We start from the raw sequence: 18,205 nt of genomic DNA, 5'->3' as shown, positions 1-18,205 counted from the left end.
CAAAGGCTTTATTGATGCCGGCTCTGTGCCTGTTAGGGTATAGAATAAAGAAGAAGAAGGTGAGAACTTGTGCCATCAAGGAACTGAGACAGACATGCAAGAATGCATAATTACAAACTTTGGTAGGATTTGATGTTGTACAAGGTTACAGAGGATTAGCCCATCAGGAAGTTCTTAGATGCCTCTTATGAGCCCTACCAATGCTGAGAACCGTATGAGCTACCAAAGAAATGGGAGATGAGGCTCAGGTGCTGTTCTTCAGGACCTTAACATCTTCTTAGGAAGAGCGAGTCTTTCAATGGCAAACAATGTGAGAACAAAAGTATAGAATAAAATACTAGAATACATGGTACAAAAATAAGTGACAAATTGAGGGTTAGGAAAAAGGAGAAAAAAGGTAGTTAAAGACTTCGGTTCAATTCCACAAACATTTATAGAGCTCCTTACTATGTAACAGGCATTAGGCAGATAATTGGGAGAGGAGAAAAATAGGACAATTTTGGACAAAATGGATTTCCTCCCCTCAGAGAACCTATAATTTAATAGGGCAGACAAAACATATAAATAAATACAATTAATACCACATGCTGTCAATTGGACTCAGGTGCTGGGCCCTACACAGTCCAACCAAGGACTGGTATGAAGTTCCAAATCAATTAGGAAGATTTCGGCAGCAAAAAAAAAATAAAAGGAAAAGAGGAAGGAGGAGGAGGATGAGCAGAAGGAGGGAAAAGAAAAAGGAGAAGGAGAAGAGGAAAAGAACGGAAAGGAAGGGAAGGGAAGACCTTGACTCAGAATGGCTTAAACCTAAGAAATTTGCTAGTCTCATAACTTCAAGTCCAGAGGCCGGGTGAGCTCAGGCTGATGTTCCTTTCAACTCTCTGCCCTGCGGTCCTTGTTATTGGTTTCTTTCTAAGGCTAGTTCCATCTAGACAGCAAGACGGCTGCAGGGGTTCCAGGCATCACTTCCAGATATGATACCAAAGAGAAAATAAGGGACAGTTGCTTTTAGAACTTTCTCTCTCAGAAGACCCCCAACAGACCTTTCCTCACATCTCCTTGGCCAAAGTCAATGCAGCCATGGAACCAAGACCACTAGAGTCACCTACCACAAGCCGGGCCCTATGCTAGGTGCTATGAATAAGACAAAGTCCTTGTCCTCAAGAATCTCATAGACAAAGTGGAGAAAAAGATAAGTAACACCTAATTACAGTACCATGTGCTATCAGAGTACTCAAGAGTGGCATCTCGGAGGGATGGGAGGGTTGAAGAAGAAAACTCTTGGAACAGTAAAGCTAGCTGGTGGAAGAGGAGGGAGTTACAGACAGAGAGAAGTAAGTTCTAAGGCCAGAGGCAGGTGCCATGAGTCTTGATCAGACCATGTTCTAGGCACCGCTGGGAGTGGCTTATTCCCAGTGCCTGGTGAACCAGCTGGAAAATATTAACCCCTCAATAAATGGCAGTTTGATGTCTGAACAAATGAGTGAACTAATGAGCATGGAGCATGAAACACAGCAGGCAGTCTCACACATCTGGTGGGAATGATAGGGGTCTTCCATGCTGTGCTAAGGAGTTTGAATTTTATTTTGAAGACTATAAGAAGCCATTGAATGTTTTAAGGACAGCAATAGTATAATCAGATTTTTGTTTTTATAAAGGATCATTCTTGCTGCAGTAGGTGAAAGAAAGACTGGGGGCAGTGAGATAGGGCAGCAAGAGTCTGCACAAGAACAAAGGTCAAAGAAGCTTCGAGACTAGTCCCCGCCACCCACCGGTGAGTCTATCACATAGAAAAACCTGGATCTCTCTTCCTGTTTGATCCATTTGGCAGAAAAACCTGGGAATCATCTCTGAGACATCTGACAGGGAATTTTTGCCTTCATTTCCTGAGCTCAACGGACTCCAGTTTGAAAGAATCAGTCCTTCTGCTCCAGCCTTTGTAACTGCTTAGGGGTAGTTGCGATGCTATTGCTATGGGACCTGGAGGCATCCTGTGAGAAGAGAACGCCCTTGCCAGTTAAAACAGACCAAAAACCCTATTAGCGGACCAGCTTCTGGGGCAAGGTGTTAAATACACCAAGACTTTTAAATAGTCCTGATCTCCTTCCTGTGCCTATGGTGAGTGAGCATGGGGTTAGCCAAGAGAATTCCTGCCTCTGTAAAGGACTCGCACCAAGTCAGCTCTTCCCTCCCTGCCTGCTTCCTGTTGCCCCAGCATAGCTCACTCCCAGAGACTGGTTGTTCTGGGCCCTTGTTTCCTCATCTGTTTAAAAGAAAGGCAGATTGGGGGTGAAGGGGCGCAAAACCTGCTTTAGCCTCAGGGAGCTGTTGAGGGTGAAGAACATCCTGTGTGCTGGGCGCTCTGAGCTCTTCAAAAGAGCAAAGGAGAAGGCATATTATTCATGCAAGGCAGTGTTTTCCACTCTCCTCACTGGAGAGTCCCTCACTGGGGAACGGAGAAGATGGAGCGTGGTCCCCCCACACCTTCTCCGCACACTCTCTCCCCGAGCCCGGCCTCGAGGAGGCTCCAGGGGGGAATAAATCGCCTGCAGCACAGCCCTGAGACAGGAGAAGCCGAGCCGCAGGTGTGCAGTAGGCAGTCCTGGAGGGAGCCCCGGCCCACGGCCAGCTGCGGTCTGGGCCAGGCTCAGAGGCTGCCTGCTCCCGGGCCCGGCTCCTCTCCAGGGAAGGGACTCTCCCACGGCCACCCCCACCCTCTTCACATGAGCCCCATCTCCAACCCCAGCTCAGAACTTGAGGCGCATTAATAATGAATCACTGGGACTTGAATTCAATTGGGCCAATGCACATTCATCGGGGGTAATAATCAGGGTTTTTATCCATCCTGCGTGTTAGCCTGTTTTTCCTTTTTGTTACAGTCACCACCTGAATAGGATTAGAGAAAACAAAATATTGCAATTCACCGGAGATCACATTTCCCTTTCCTCAACCTTTGCCTCCACTTGCTGCTGAAAAACAAAGGGAAGCCTGGGGCTGGGGCTCTGGCTGCAGAGGAGCCGCCGAGGCAGTGATGGGCCCCACCAGGCTCAGCTCCACCTGCTCATGTCCTCGCCTTCACTGGCTGGCATCGCTGAGCTCTCTCTGCCACATAAGCCCCAGCACTTAGTCAGTTGTTTACATAGCCAAGTGAGGGCTTTCGGCTTCCAGAAGGCCTGGCAAGGGCCAAACGTTTTTGCCTTGAGGCAAAGACTTCTCGGTGGAAAATATCCTTGGAGAGAAGTTATACAGTGTCTTGTGTTTTCACGTCAGGGGCTGGGGGGGGGTGGGGGGCGGCACAGAGGGCGTAAAACTCCCAACGCCCTCACCTATGCTCATAAATGGACAGCAGTGGGTCTTGAGCACCGTGACAAGCAGCTGTCTCTCATACATGCAGGCACATGCACACCCTACCCCCTGCCTTCCTGATGAGGGAGAGGAATTCGATGATCTGTTTTTGTGAGCACCCCATAGTGGTTTGGGGGCATTTCCCAGTTAGCTTCTTCTCTGGGACCATGGTTAGATCTGCTCGGAAGGGAGCCTTACTGGGATATTCAATATCGTGCATTTGTTGCTTTAAAAATACCAGTGCCCCAGGAAGAGAAGGTCATGTACTTCTTGTTGGCACGTGTCCCTAGACATGGTGTTTTCTTTGTCTTGGAGAACTGCTTAGGTTTAATGGGTGTTGCGTACAAAGTATGATGGGAATTTGGTGATCATTTCAAAAAAATAAAAAAACAAAAACAAGAGAAATCAAACAAAAACAGGCCATCCTCAGGGCTTGTCCAGGAAGATGATGAGAAGCTGCTTGGAGCAGTTCTTAGCCACCCTCAGGAAAAGCCTTTGGTGGCTCAGGGACCCTCTGGATGCATTTCGTGTCACAGAAGCCACTCTCTAGTGCTCAGGTCCTCATTGTCTCTCCATGGACCACTTGAGCAATTCCACTCCACTTCTCCCACATCCTCCTTCTGCTCCACCCTAACCAATACCATTCCTCTGTCCTGTGAGCTCTGGGAAGAAATATGAGTGTATCATTTCCTGGGCAACCGCCACAGAGGTAGGGATCTTATTCCAGGCATTTTCTCCTAAGACGTCCTGACTGAGTCTTACCCCTCAGTCAATCACATTAGATCCAAGAAAACAAGGCAATAATCATTGTCTAAATGGAAGGGTGGGGCGTTCCTAATGATCACTGTTTTCTTCCCTCTCCAGCAACCTGTCTGCGGGTGCTTGCTTTGGGGCCTGTTGATTGCAGTGGGAGGGTTCCATCCCTACCTTTGAGAAGAGACAGAACGTTGATCCATAAAGGGCCCTGGGCCTTCCACTCCTGGCCTGAATTTGCCTGGCCTACACATACTTTAAACAGGAATCTTCTTTTTTCTTTTTAAATCAGAGTTGCTGGCTTTTCAAGGCAATCCTAGAAGCAGATCCCCCAGCAAGGTCTGCTTTATCCTCTCAGCCTGAGCTCCTTAAGGGAAAGGGCGTGGTCATGTTCACCTCTTGTGTTGCCAGCACTTGGCATACAGTAAATGCTAATAATAGCCTAACACTTAGTGAGGATGTTACCATGCACCAGGCGCTTTGTAAATATTATCTCTCGCCCTTAAATATGCTGAATTGACCTTAACTGACCCACAGGTAGGAATGGCATCACTTTAAAGGGACATGGGGTAACCCAGATGTGGAATCAGAGAGGCGTCAGTTCAAAACCCAGCTTTGTCACATATTAGTCATTTGAAATTTGAAACTCTGGGCCTGAGTTTTCTCATCTTTAAATGGAGGCAAATCATGTCTGCCCTGGCTGCTCCACAGAGCTGCTGGGAAGCAAATGTAGAGAAATATTTGAGAGATTTCCTTGTAAGTTCTAAGGTTCCCTACAAATCTCGTGGTTTAACAGATCACACAGTGGGGCCATCATAGTTCGTGAAGAGGTATGATTTGAGGAAAGGTCACATTTCCCGAAATATCTTCCCCATTGATGTACCATGGATTGTTCCCTCTTGTCTGTCTTGTAACTCTCATGGCTGGCATGAGCAACAGCTTGAATAGAAAAAGAGGTTGTTGCTGAGTCACTGTGTCTATTGCTGTGTAACAAATTAGCCAGAACTGAGGCAGCTTTAAACAACAAGAAACATGTCTCATCTCACATAGTTTGTGTGGGTCAGGAATTTGGAACAGCTTTGTTCCGGGTTTCTCCTGGTGTGTGCGGTTAAGATGTTGGCTGCGGCTGCAGACATCCGAAGGCTTTATTGGCACTGAGGATTCACTTCCAATATAGTTCACCCACACGGTGCCGTTTGTTGGTAGGAGGCCTCAGTTCTTCTTCCTCTGAGCTTCTTCATGGGCTGCTTGAATGTTCTCATGACATTGTCCCTCAGAGCGAGCAGCCCAAAAGGGAGAGCAAGGAGGAAGCCAAAATACCTTTATGATCTCGGTTTGGAGGTCACATACTATTACTTCCACCACATTCTATCTGTTAGAAAGGAGGTGATAATTCTGGCCAAGACTCAAGGGAAGAAGAACTGGGCTCTACATTTTGAGTGGAGAACTGTCGAAGAATTTTTGGATATATTTTCAAACCATCACAGTCTCTATGAAAATTCACTGATTATCTTGGCGGCCTCTCCTATTAGTGCTTAACTGGGTCATCCTGGAGGGGGTGCTGAGATGGGGACAAGGTTCAAGATCAGGAGAGTTCACAAGTCAGACACAGAGATGAAGGACTCTAGGCTTTATGACCTTACCAGGTCATAAAGTAGTTTAGGGGGAGACGTTCATGACTGTGGGACATTCCCTGGGAGATCAGCTGCCCTGGTCTGGCCTAAAGGCTGACCACAGGTCTGTATCCTAGAGCAGTTAGTCTTGCTCCCTCCTTGTTGAATGGCTTCTTCTCCCTATTGGCAGGGAGCTCATAGAGTCACTCCTGGAAGGTTTGACTGGTTTGGGGGATGGAAGAGAAATCTTCTCCTTCAAAAGACATTTATTCTCCTGGTGTGAGTCAGTCCTATTTTCTTCTGGGCCTTGGCCCTCACAAGGGTTGAACAAGAGACTAAAGCAGGGGGTCATGAACTCAAGAGCCAAAAGGGGATGGTCAAAGGGAGCAAACAGATCCAAGAAACAATTACAAGTGGTAAGCTTTGAGGCAGACTGGAAAGCAAGTTACAGATAATTTCACACCAGAAAAAGAGAGCTCTCTGGATCTTTTAGGAATTATTGGACATTGATTCTAAACTAATCATTAGGGTTCCAGAAAACCACCATGACCCATAGGTAAAAATGGACGTTTATGGGAGTTCTTTGATAAACAGAATTTGGGGTGACTTCCATCTCTCAGTGGTCCCAGCACATCCATGAACGTATTCTTTTGTTATTTCTATAGTTCCTGAAAATGGAGTTTGAGCAAATACACTCAGCAACTGGCGGAATCACCTCATTGACTCGTTGACTTGTAGAGTGAGGGCTTTAATGATACAATAGGCAACGGAGAGGAACCTGCAGCCCTTCCCTCTACACCAAAATAATGAACCAAGAGCAATATTACATCCCCAGGGAACTAACACGTGTTAGTCCACCAACAAAGACTTTAAAGTTGTAAAGGTGGTGATCTCTACCGCATCTCTATTTAACTGGCCTGTTTGGCCTCTGCAAAAGACACAAAGAAAATGATAGGGTATTATTTTAAGCGTTATTGGATAATAACTACCATTAAAGCTGCTGTTCTAAATGTTGTCTCTTTACTCTGTAGGCCTGCTATATGGCTATTGATCTGGTGAATGAATTTTCTCTATCAGAAGAAGTTTGCTTTTACCTGACAGGAATAACAGCACATACTCACCATCCTGGTCATGGGGCCACAGTAATTTTTTTTGCTTTATGCCATAATTTAGATCAGAGGGAGTTTTGAGCCTCTTATTAACCCACAGAATATTATGCTGGACCACCGTTTAGATGACATCACGCTAATTGACCAGGCCAGTAAGCAAGAGCAGATATCCTAGACACCCTATAAAACCCGTGTGTGTCAGAGTTTGGGAGATACATCCATTGGAAATTCAGAGATCTCAGAGACATTTCTAGAAGTTCATATGTCTGTATAATATCAGAATATTTCCTCCAAAGTGACAGAAAACTTGTTGTCCCGTGGACACCTCAGCTCTAAGAACAAGCAATGCACTTATTGGCCCTCTTTGGATTTCTTTTATTTTTTTTTTTTAAAGATTTTATTTTTTCCTTTTTCTCCCCAAAGCCCCCCCGGTACATAGTTGTGTATTCTTCGTTGTTCTTTGTTGTGGGTTCTTCTAGTTGTGGCATGTGGGACGCTGCCTCAGCGTGGTCTGATGAGCAGTGCCATGTCCGCGCCCAGGATTCGAACTAACGAAACACTGGGCCGCCTGCAGCGGAGCGCGCAAACTTAACCACTCGGCCACGGGGCCAGCCCGGCCCTCCTTTGGATTTTGAAGGCAGCACATACCACACTCCTCTGACCCTGTTGCTGAGTAACACATAAGGTTACTATCTTTGAGTGGAGTTGAAAGCGGGAGAAGCTGATTCAGGCCACAACGCAAGCAATTATGCCAAGAGCTCTTCTGACTAATGAATCTAGTGGTGCTTGAAGTGTCAGTGGCTGTTGAGGATGCTATATGGGGCTTGTGCCAAGCCCTGAGAGAAGAACCATGACGGAGAGCTCTAGAGTTTGAGGGCAAAGATTTATCCTCAACATCACATGAGTATATACTTTTAAAAATCGAATTTACTGAGGTATAATTAACATATAATAAAGCGTACCCACTTTAGTACACCGTTCAATGATATTTTGATAATTTACACACCTGGAAAACCAAAGCACAATCAAGACAAGGAATATTTTCATCAAACCAGAATATTTCCTTGTGCCCTTCACCCCAAGCCCTCCCCCCACCTCCAGAACCTAGCCTCCACTAGGCAACCACTGATTCTGTTATTATAGATGTGATGTTTCTTTCCTGGGTTTTATATAACTAGAATCAGGCAGTATAAATTCTTTTGTGTCTGGATTTCTCCATTCAGTATAATGTTTTTGAGATTCTTCCATTATCTCACACGTATCAGTAGTATCAGGAGTTTGTTTCTTCTTATTAACGAGTACTCCATTGTATGGATATACCACAATTTCTTTATCCATTAATAAACATTTGGGTTTTTTCCAGATTTTGCTTCTCATGGGTAAAGCTGCTATAAATATTCTTATAAAGCCTTTGTGTGGACAAATGTTTTCATTTCTCTTGGGCAAATACCCAGGAGTGGAATTTCTGGGGCATATCGTTAGTGCATATTTAACTTGATAAGAAACCAAGAAAGTGTTTTTCAAAGTGGTTGCACCATCTTACATTCTCATCAGAAATATATGAGAGCTCCAGTTGCTATACATTCTCACCAATATTCCATATTGTCGATGTTTTTAATTTTAGCTATTCTAATGAATGTATAGTGTATTTCATTATGGTTTATATTTTCATTCCCTGATGTTTAATGATGTTGAGCATCTTTTAATGGGCTTATTAGCTATTTTTATATTTTGGGGGGAATGTTCAAATTTTTGCCTCTTTTTAATTTTTTTTTCTTATTATTGGGTTGTCAAAGTCTTCTATATATTCTAGAAACAAGTAATTTGTCAGATACATGTATTATGAATGCTTTCTCCTAATCTGTGACTTACAGTTTCATTTTCTTACTAGAGTTTCTCAAAGAACAGTATTTTTTAACTTTGATGCAGTTCCATTATCACATTTTATTTAATGGTTTGCTTTTGTGTCCTGCCTAAGGAAACTCGTTTTTCAGCAAAAGAAGCAAGGCAACAGACTGTGCTCATGGTATTCACACATATTACTATGTATCCCATCACCCCGAGGCAGCTGATCTTACAGAAGGGTAAAATGGACTCTCAAAAATCCAGTTCCAGCTCTATCTGGGAGATACCATACTCCAAGTTTTGAATGAGACCTGCAGGGGTGCAACATATGCTGTGAACCAGGGATCCATGTATAGTGTCTTTTCTCCTGTAGCCAGAAAATATGGATCCACTAACAAAAGCATAGAAGTAGGAAAGGAAACTCTAGTATTTCACCCAAAGCTCTACTTCAAAAATGTTTACCTCTCATTCCTGGAACTCAGCTGGTTTAGAGGCTGTAGTACTGAAAAAGAATTCTCTCACCGGGGAACACAATCATGTTTCCAGTGAATTGGATGTAAAGATTGTCATCTAGAATTTTAGACTCCTCATTCCACTGGATGCTCTTGTTCACTTCAGGTAAACCTGCCTGCAACCCTGACCCTGGACCTACATAGTTGAGAGATATTCATTCTCCTGTTGATCAATATTTCTTGCAGAATGATTGCTCGTGTCTCCCTCAAAAAGGAAGAGCAATCTGAGTGGGCCTTTGTAACTTATCCTTTTTGATGTAAATATGATTCAATAAAACACCTAAAATTTTGAAGAAAGTTGAGTTTACCACAAGAGAGGGAATTTTTTAGAGCCATATGCATATTTAATTAGTTATGACATATTATATGAAAAGACTAACACATTAGCTATTTTATTCATTGGTATAGATTATTTTTATGATGAACCTATGAACCCATTTGATATGATGAACCTATTTTTATGATGGACCCATCTTGCCCTAGTAGATGAACAGGGCTATGAGGAAGCTGGACACAAGATGGAGATGTTTCAATGGAGAGGGAGGTTTGGAAGAAGTCTAGGGTATGTGGCACCACTGTTCTTAGGAGAGTGAAAAGCTAGTGGTGGGGAAGAAAACGGAGCCAGAGTGTGCCGTAAGGTGGGCCTGTAGGGCCTTGGAGATAAGGTACTCAAAAAGAGACATAAGAAGAGGGTAAAATCAAACTTCGCCTGCCCAAAATACCTGGTCCCACCAAACAGTGTAATCTAATACACTCCACATATATGTGGGTTAGGTATATGTAAACTCCATATATACGTGAGTTAGGAAAAAGTCCTTGTCTGAACTCTGCCATCGCTTCAGGGAGAGCTCACGGTGTTGCCACTGCCTTCAGCTAGACCCTATGGTTCTCATCTGCAAAATGGGGAAATTAAAAATGGGTGAGGACACTATTCTATTTCTTAGTCTCACGGGTTTAACATGATATTTAATTGGGCCCTTTGATCATCTCAAATGATAGTGCATAAAGTATTTAAATTTATTCAGGCTGTTTCTTTCAGAGAAGTGGAAACAAAACATTCTCATCCATTAATCTTGAAGCTTTCCAATAAGGGCATTAAAAAAAAAATTATCCAACTGCCTAAACTAGGAGCCAAAGCTGGAGTTCAATCTTAGCTCTGCTGGTAACTTGTTCTCTGGCCTTAACCAAGTCACTTCCATTCCCAGAGACCTTATTTTGTCTACAGAATTACAGAATGAAATGTCACTCCCTCTATGGTCCCTCTCAGCTCAGATTTCAGTGATGTGGGGCCTTGTGCCATAACTTATTTTGGCCCTCACCGTGATCTGTCCCTGGATGTCTTGTCTCAGAGTTTGGAAGATGTGAATATCTTCTCCTGGCCATTTGTTGTAGAGGAAATGAAAGGCACAAAGTATGGAAATATACATTGAGAACGTTGTGATTTAAACATAATTATTCTTTGATATACTCCCACTCTATACCCATTGAAACTCACAGCTCTCCTCTCAGCTCCCCCGACCCAAACTTTTCCCCTAAGTTCAAAGACTCTCCCATGGGATTTGGGATAACCTGGTGAGGGGGCTGCCTTCAAAGTTTGCTGGAGTGGAAGAGTCTCAAGGACCCAGTGGCATTTGGAAGTCCTTAAGAACGTCAAGAAAATGTTTCAATAGTGGTCAGAATCGCAAATATTAACAATTTTTTTCCATTTATGCTTAAGCCTGTCAAATAGTATTATGTCATTGTTGGTAACATTCAATTCAGCAAAGTTATTTACATAAAGTGAATCAACCTGACACACACATGTTTTACATGTTTTATACATCATTTCCATGTTTCGTGGGATAGGTATTCATACTCAGTGGATTCATACTCACGATGCCAAATTCCTGGAAGAAGTTCTATCTGGGTCATCCTAAGCCTTGGAATTTTGTTCGACATCTGCTCATTCTGGAATCCGTGAAGTGTCTGTCCCCACATGCCTAGGACCATATTAACCAGTAATTTAGGAAGGAGCATAGAGCATAATATGTTGATGCCCATTTTGCAACCATGGAAATCAAGGCAAACATAAGTTAGGTAACTTATTTATTTATTTCTTTAGTACATAGAAAAGAAAAATAAAATTCAAGACCCTCCAATATTCACTTGTCAAACAGCAGGTTGCCAATAAATATTTGTGAGTGAATGCAAGAATACGAGGAAGTGCTTAAGTCACTGGATTAGACTGCCTCCCAAAGAGGAGCATAGCTGTTGAGACTGTGATGGGAAACTCCAGGCTCACCTAACTCAGCATGTCGCCCTTGTTTTATGAAATTGACTCAGGTGAATAGTTTCTTGTTTTGTTACTTACTGCGTTTGAAGCAACTGCCAAAGTCTATAAATTTTCAGCCCAATTTCTTCCAGCTTCTGAAGCTATAAACTATTTTATGATTGAAGTTTATACTGCTGACCCTGAGGTTTCCATTTATTTGTAAATAAAAATGTTTTTGTATTATTATGTATAACATGCTATATTTTATATTATATATTTGACATTAAAATAAACTATTTTATTTTATCATAATATCTGTTATATTATATAGAAATGCATGGCATATGCTATATTCCAAAGAAATGTATTATTTTAGAATAGCTCCTTTGACATGCCAGGCCCTACCTTGGTACTCAGCCTTCAGAAGTGGTTAAGACACAGATTCTTGACCATGAGAAACTCACAACCATGTAGAAGAGATGGAAATGTTAAAAAAAATTTTTTTTGTTAAAATGCAAAGAGAAAGTCTTTGTTTATAAGAAGTGCTTTTATGTGCATATATATACATATATGTGTATATGTATAAATACATATATTTATGTGTGATATATATCTATACATATAGGTAGATAGATATACACTCATACACACACACTTAAAGAGAGAACAAATAAGGCAAATATGGAAGAATATTAGCATTTGGGATATCTGGGTAAAGAATACATAGCATGCATCCTCCACGAGGCAATATTGCACTCAAAGGAATGAAAACTGTTCTGGGGGTAAAAAAAAAATCTTGCTTTTTACATATAAAGCATAGATATACATAGAGTCCATAAGGAGATATATGGTATATCTGTGGTATTAAAATTTCATGACAGAATGCAATTAGGAAAAAAAATGTCTAAAAGAGCTCTTGAGGGAGCAATAAGGAGAAAAAAGTTGAGAAACACCAGTACACAGGAATTCTCTATACTCTTTTTGCAACTTTTCTACAAGTCTGAAATTATTTAGGAACAGAAAGTGTACACGTTGCAACATGCCAGTGCTGGGAGAGTCATGGGAGCACAGATGAGGTGGCCCTAATTCTACGTGGGTGGTAAGGGTGCCTCTGGGTTGCAAAGTCCCCATCAGGAAGGTGACATTTGCCCCAAGTCTTGAAGGAGAATCATGAGTGTGCTGAGTAGATAAGGACATGGGCTAATCCCAACAAGCCTCAGAGGAAGATTAAATTCTGTATCATTTAGTCGTCGTGTTTAGCATATCTTACCATATTCTAATGAGATGCAAATTGATAAGCTATGTCTTTTCTAAAAGATGACTCACAATTAAATAACAATCCTTTATTAGGCAGAAGATCCAACTTCTAACTTTCCAAAGAAACGGGAGTTTGAGGGAAAACGACCTTCTTTCTTCTAGGATTCACTGTTGATCCGAACTCTCAGTCTCCAAGGGAATGCTTCTTGATTCATGATTCACAGGCTTGGGAAAACTTGGGGATTTGGGAGAGGGAGGGTGCCAGCCTGTGAAGTCTGCCTTTCGCTCTGATGTTGGGTTGGGTCAGGAGGCCTGAGAGTCAGAAGTTGGCTTTCACGTTCCAGAGCAGCAAAGCTTGCCTTTCTGTCCGCTGGAAACCCGACACTGAGCTGTGAAAGTGGACAGAGTCAGAAAGCGTGCTGTGAGAAGGGGCACAGACAGGGGCAAACGCTGGAAAAATTCTGCTTTTCTCTCCATGCCAGTTGCCTTTTGTTTGGACAAATAATTTGAGGAGAGAACAAAAAAGCGGCTGTTTGCTTAATGCCAAGCCACAAAAACATGGAGCCTTTCTGGCCCCAGCTAGGAGAAAATTCCTTGTCCCCGGCATTTCTGATGATTTGCTTTCTGATCCTACAGACTGAGGGGACACAGAAAGTACCCACTGTCCCTGGAGCCCACTTCACTGGCAGGGGCCACCTCACTCATTCATAACTCAGCAGGACAGGAGGCCGGGGAGGCCAGACAGCTCAGTGCCAGGCCAGGCCAAGCCAGAGGGTGGCTATGATGGAGTGGGGCGGCCTCACAGCAAATCATTAATGCATATAGATGCCCTACCTGCTAGTGGCCTCTTTTCTTGGCCAGAAGAATCTGCAAAAAAGAGTACAAAACATTGTGTTCAAAAGTTTTGGAGTTTGTAACATATACAGACTCATACACACATGCCCAGAAACACACAAACTGCTTGTGATACATACATTTGGTGCCAACATAAACAGGGCCCTGGCCAAAAACTGTGTTGGTTAGCAACTGGCCAATGAAGTGTTTAAAGTTAGAGGCCAACAGAAAAACCCAAACAGTGGTGTTTTTCCTAAACTTGAAATCACCAGTCAGTATTGCTTTTCCTCTGCAGAATGGTTTTCTAATATCTTCACTCAGGAAAGATCCTGTCTGCAAAGAGGCCCGTGACGGATTTGCTATTAGGTGAGTTCATTACCATAAATCCATCCAAGGCAAGTTCCAATAACAATTACAAGGCCATCAAGCCATGAAACCCAATGGCCGCTTTTAATTTGTGACCAGTGCCAGTGAAAGGGAGGAGGGAGGTGCTGGGTTTCTAGAACTGCCTGGTCTCCAAAGTTTATGGAAGCACTGAGGTCCCAAAGAAGGAAAGAGCAGCTTGTTGGGCCAGCCAACTGACACCTGGGAGCGTGGGCTCTTCCCACAAGCCCTCAGGGTCCACTCGTGGCACCATGCAGAGTGAGCACATCATCCTAGGGACACATCCACAGACCATGGAGGATCCTGTTCCCCACAATCTCCCGCCTTCAGATGTTAAATGCCCCTTCTCCTCTCTAATAAAGCCTGTTCCCAGGAATGAACTATGCCAATTATTTACCACTTAGTCTGAATATTTCTAAGTCACTGTTACCAGGTTAAAGGATGTGGTGCACTTGAAATCCATGGCCTAAGCCTTGACTTCTGCTAGAAAAACTAGAATCCCTGGCCAGCAAATGGAAGAGGATTTGGTAGGGATGAGCAGCGACAGGCTTTCTCCAAAGCTGTTCCCACTGCCTGTCTCTTCTTCCCTCTCAGCCTTCAGAGCTCAGCCTAATTCTCCATTTGTAAGTAGGTCAAATCCTTACAAGATGGTCTCTTGGTTCCACATACTCTCCTTAGCCCTTACGGAAGTCAAGATCCACATCTATACCTGATCATCATTCTCCCTCAAGTGCCTAGCCCAGTGCCTGGCATATAGCACATTCCAGTGAATGTTTGCTGAATGAATAAATCAATGAATGATTAAATGAAGCCTTGGATGGATGGATGGGTGGATGGATAGATGGATAGATGGATGATGGATGGATGATAGGTGCATGGATGAATGATGATTGATAGATTATGGAGTTACAATACAACTCCATTTGGGCCCTGTCCGTCTTCCACGATCCTGCCTCCCTGAGAACTCTCTTGCTTCAGTGCAAACTTAAAGAAGCCCAGTCAATAGGTGATGGTGTTACTGGATGCTCACGATGAATTACTGCAGTAGCAATGGAGAAAGGCCAAGAGAGCAACTGAAGAGAAGGGCTGGGAAGATAAAAGGCAGAGAGGGAGAAATAGAGAGGTTGAGAGGTGTGCGGAGAAACAGACCACGGGCAGCTGGAGGAGAAAGACAGGAGCTTTGGGGACCTAAAGGAAAAACAGAGGGAAGAGGGATGACGTTGCGGCCAGCAGTGGAGAGAGGGAATCATGGAAAAAGAATTTGTATCATCAGGAACACAAAAATGATAGGGGCTTCTCTAATAGGACTATAGGGAGGTGAATGTTGAAAGTAGGAGGCTTGTAAGAGGAAGAGAGAGAAGGGGAAGAATCATAACCAGAAAAGTTTAAGTAGCAGAGAAAGAGAGAAACAAGACGAGAGAAAAAATGCTGGCCCTGGGAGCTACAGAAGGGGTGCCCAGCCGAGAGAGCCAAAGCCACAGCCACTCTGCCAAGGGAGGAAACCTTAGGAGACCCACCCAGCCAGAATCTTGAAGTCTCAGACTTTTTCCACCTTATGAGCTGTAAATTGATCTATTCAGTGAGAGAAACCTGGTTTTTATTGAGTAATTTCCTCTGAACGACCTCCAGTTTTGAAAATGTCCCCAAAGTTCTCCGACCCTCCCCACCCCAGGTCCCTGCGTCAATGCCCGTAAATCACTGGGAGGCAGGCCCCCCTTGCTGTGCGTCAGGTCCCTTGGCTAATCCTGATATGGCACTGCGTCCTGCTTGGTGCAGAGACCTCGGACCTGTTTGTTCTGCCAGCCGGGTCCCAGCATGCACCTCACTGAGCTCCCATCCCGGCCGCTCAGGAGCCCCCAGCCACAGAAGGGATTTCTAACTGGTCTGGAGCCACATTCTCCGCCTGGCCTCGATATCAAGGAAATTTCTCAATTTTTCTTCTTAGCCCTCAAACGGGGCCTCTTGCAGATGCAAACAAGGGGCTCTTTATGGGAAACATTGCTCATCACTTGCTTGTACATTGCGTCTTTTATGCCAGCATCCCTCAAAGCATTTTCACAGACAAGTGTCATTGTCTCCCCCTTACAGATGGCACCAAGAGAAAAGCACAGAAGTTAAGTGGTTCAACAAAGGTCGCTCAAAAAAGTCAGAGCAGAGGTGGGAACAGAACCCAGAGCTCCCTGCTCCCAGGCCTATCCCTGCCCACTCCCAGGCCCAGCTGGCCTGGATCCAGAGCCAGCATCCGTGAGTGCCCTTCCCACACTCCAGCAGCATGCAAACCCCTCACCTTCACTACTTAAAGCTCAGAACTGAAACCCCGTCTTCCTAACCAAGATTGCACAGATCTTTGGATGGAAGGGGCCATCTTGCAAGATCAATTGAAGGCCGACGGACTTGCCAAGTCCCAGTCAGGTGCGGGGGGAGCCTGAGGGCCCCTCAGGAGGTGAGAGGCAGGCGTCAGGCTTGAAAAGCAATTGCATTACCTGTGTGGCTGAGGTTTTACTGCCTGCTCCATCTGAAAGTTAGCAAAGTAGTAATCAATGAAAAGGAAATATAATTGAGAAGATTAAAAGCTGAGGGTGGGTATGGACTGGGGAGGGAAGTGATTGCTGAAGAGGTCCATTTGTATAATTCAAAGGTCGATGCCTCTCATTAAACTCGCATCTCCAGACACTCAGGGGATGAAAGAGAATCTCTCCATGCTGACTGGCTGACACCTTACAGTTTCCTCCGGCCACTTTCAAGGGCAACGTGAGGCCAGAGGGATAGAAGAAGCTGTTGGAAAGAGAATTTAGGGGAATCCATAAACAAAAGAACATTTGGAGAATTGAAACACAAAACCTGGTCTTCCGACCCTTTTAAAAGAGATTTCTAAGTTTCTTTTAGATTACGAGGGCTGTAATGAAAGCTGAAACAATGCCCAGGGAAGTTCTAGATTGCAGAGCCTCGCCTTCTCTGTGTATATTCATACCTACCCCAACACAAACACACACACAAGTTTATCCTTACATGGAACGCTTGTGTTTCTACAGCTTCAGATCAGTAATGGACTCTGATTGACACCACATGTTTACTTGCAGAACTAGCAACCATATCTGCCTCTGAGAGAAGAGATAACCTTGTCCTCCACATTCCTCCCAGGGAAAGAAGGTGTGTAGGAGAGTGCATGCACGTTTGTGTGTGTGTGTGTGTGTGTGTGTGTGTGTATGTACACACGTGCGTGTCTACAGGTCTAAACTGAGACTTTGGGGCTCTGGGGCCCAGGAGGCCAGGTCTCTCCTGTCTGCCAGGACACAGGCACCAGAGCAGGCAATACTCTGGCTAGCCTTCCTTTCCTTGCTCTTTTTCTGTGGAGGTTGCTAACAAGAGGATGTCCAGTGTATCCGGGGCTCCCTTGTCCCTTCATTTCCTCTTCTGTCCTTGCTCCCTACACCAGGAACACCGACAAGTGTGTTTTGGAGATCATAGGATATAGATAGAGCTGCTAGATTTAGCAAATATATTTGTTTACTATTGCCACCTAACGTATTACCACAAACTTAGCAGCTTAAAACAACACAAATCTTTCTCTCACAGTTTCCAGGGGTCAGGAGTCTGGCGTGGTATGGATGGGTTTTCTGCTCAGGGTCTCTCGCACAGCTGAAATCAAGGTCAGCCAGGCCGCCATCTCTCCTGAGGCTCGGGGTCCTTCTCCAAGCTCCTTCAGGATGTTGCCAGAATCCAGTTCATTATGGGATAGGACTGAGGTCTCTGTTTGCTTGCTGGCTGTTAACCCGGGCTGTTATGAACTCCTAGAGGCTGACCGCTGTTCCCGGCTATTCGTGTGGCCTTCTCTGCAACATAGCTGTTTTCTCCTTCAAGGCCAACAGAAGAATTCTCTACTGCTTCGAATCTTGGACTTCTGTCTCTGGCCTTTAGAGCCAGACTTAAAGGGCTCCTGTGGTTAGGTGCAGTCCAGCCAGATAATCTCCTTTTCGATTAACTCAAAATCAACTGATTAATTACCTTAATTACATTTACAAAAGACCCTTTGGCTATGTAATGTAATCTAAGCACAGGAGGGATGTCCCAAATAGTCACAGGTTTCACTCACACTCCAGAGGAGGAGATTATACAAAGGTGAGGGTCACTGGGGGAGCATCTGAGAATTCTGTTTAACACAAAAAATAAAAACACAGGGTGCCCAGTTAAACTTGAATTTCAGATAAGTAATAATTTTTTTAGTATAATTATGCCCCATACAATATTTAGAACATACTTATTCTTAAACATTATTCATTATTTATCTGAAATTCAGTTTAA

At 44.0% G+C, this 18,205-nt stretch overlaps 1 long non-coding RNA gene across 1 annotated transcript; it reads right to left on the bottom strand.

The window, feature by feature from the left end:
* Positions 1–12,756: 12,756 nt before the first annotated feature.
* On the bottom strand, positions 12,757–17,696 carry LOC139078707 (uncharacterized). Its single transcript, XR_011531727.1, has 3 exons — positions 17,478–17,696; positions 13,520–13,552; positions 12,757–13,074 (listed from the first exon to the last, which is right to left on the bottom strand). It is a non-coding gene; the product is annotated as an uncharacterized lncRNA (long non-coding RNA).
* Between the last annotated feature and the right edge of the window lie 509 nt (positions 17,697–18,205).

Source organism: Equus przewalskii, chromosome 22 (genome assembly GCF_037783145.1).
Source record: "Equus przewalskii isolate Varuska chromosome 22, EquPr2, whole genome shotgun sequence".
NCBI classification, from domain to species: domain Eukaryota; kingdom Metazoa; phylum Chordata; class Mammalia; order Perissodactyla; family Equidae; genus Equus; species Equus przewalskii.
Note: the sequence above shows the minus strand (reverse complement) of the source record. Positions and strands in the feature narration are given on the sequence as shown.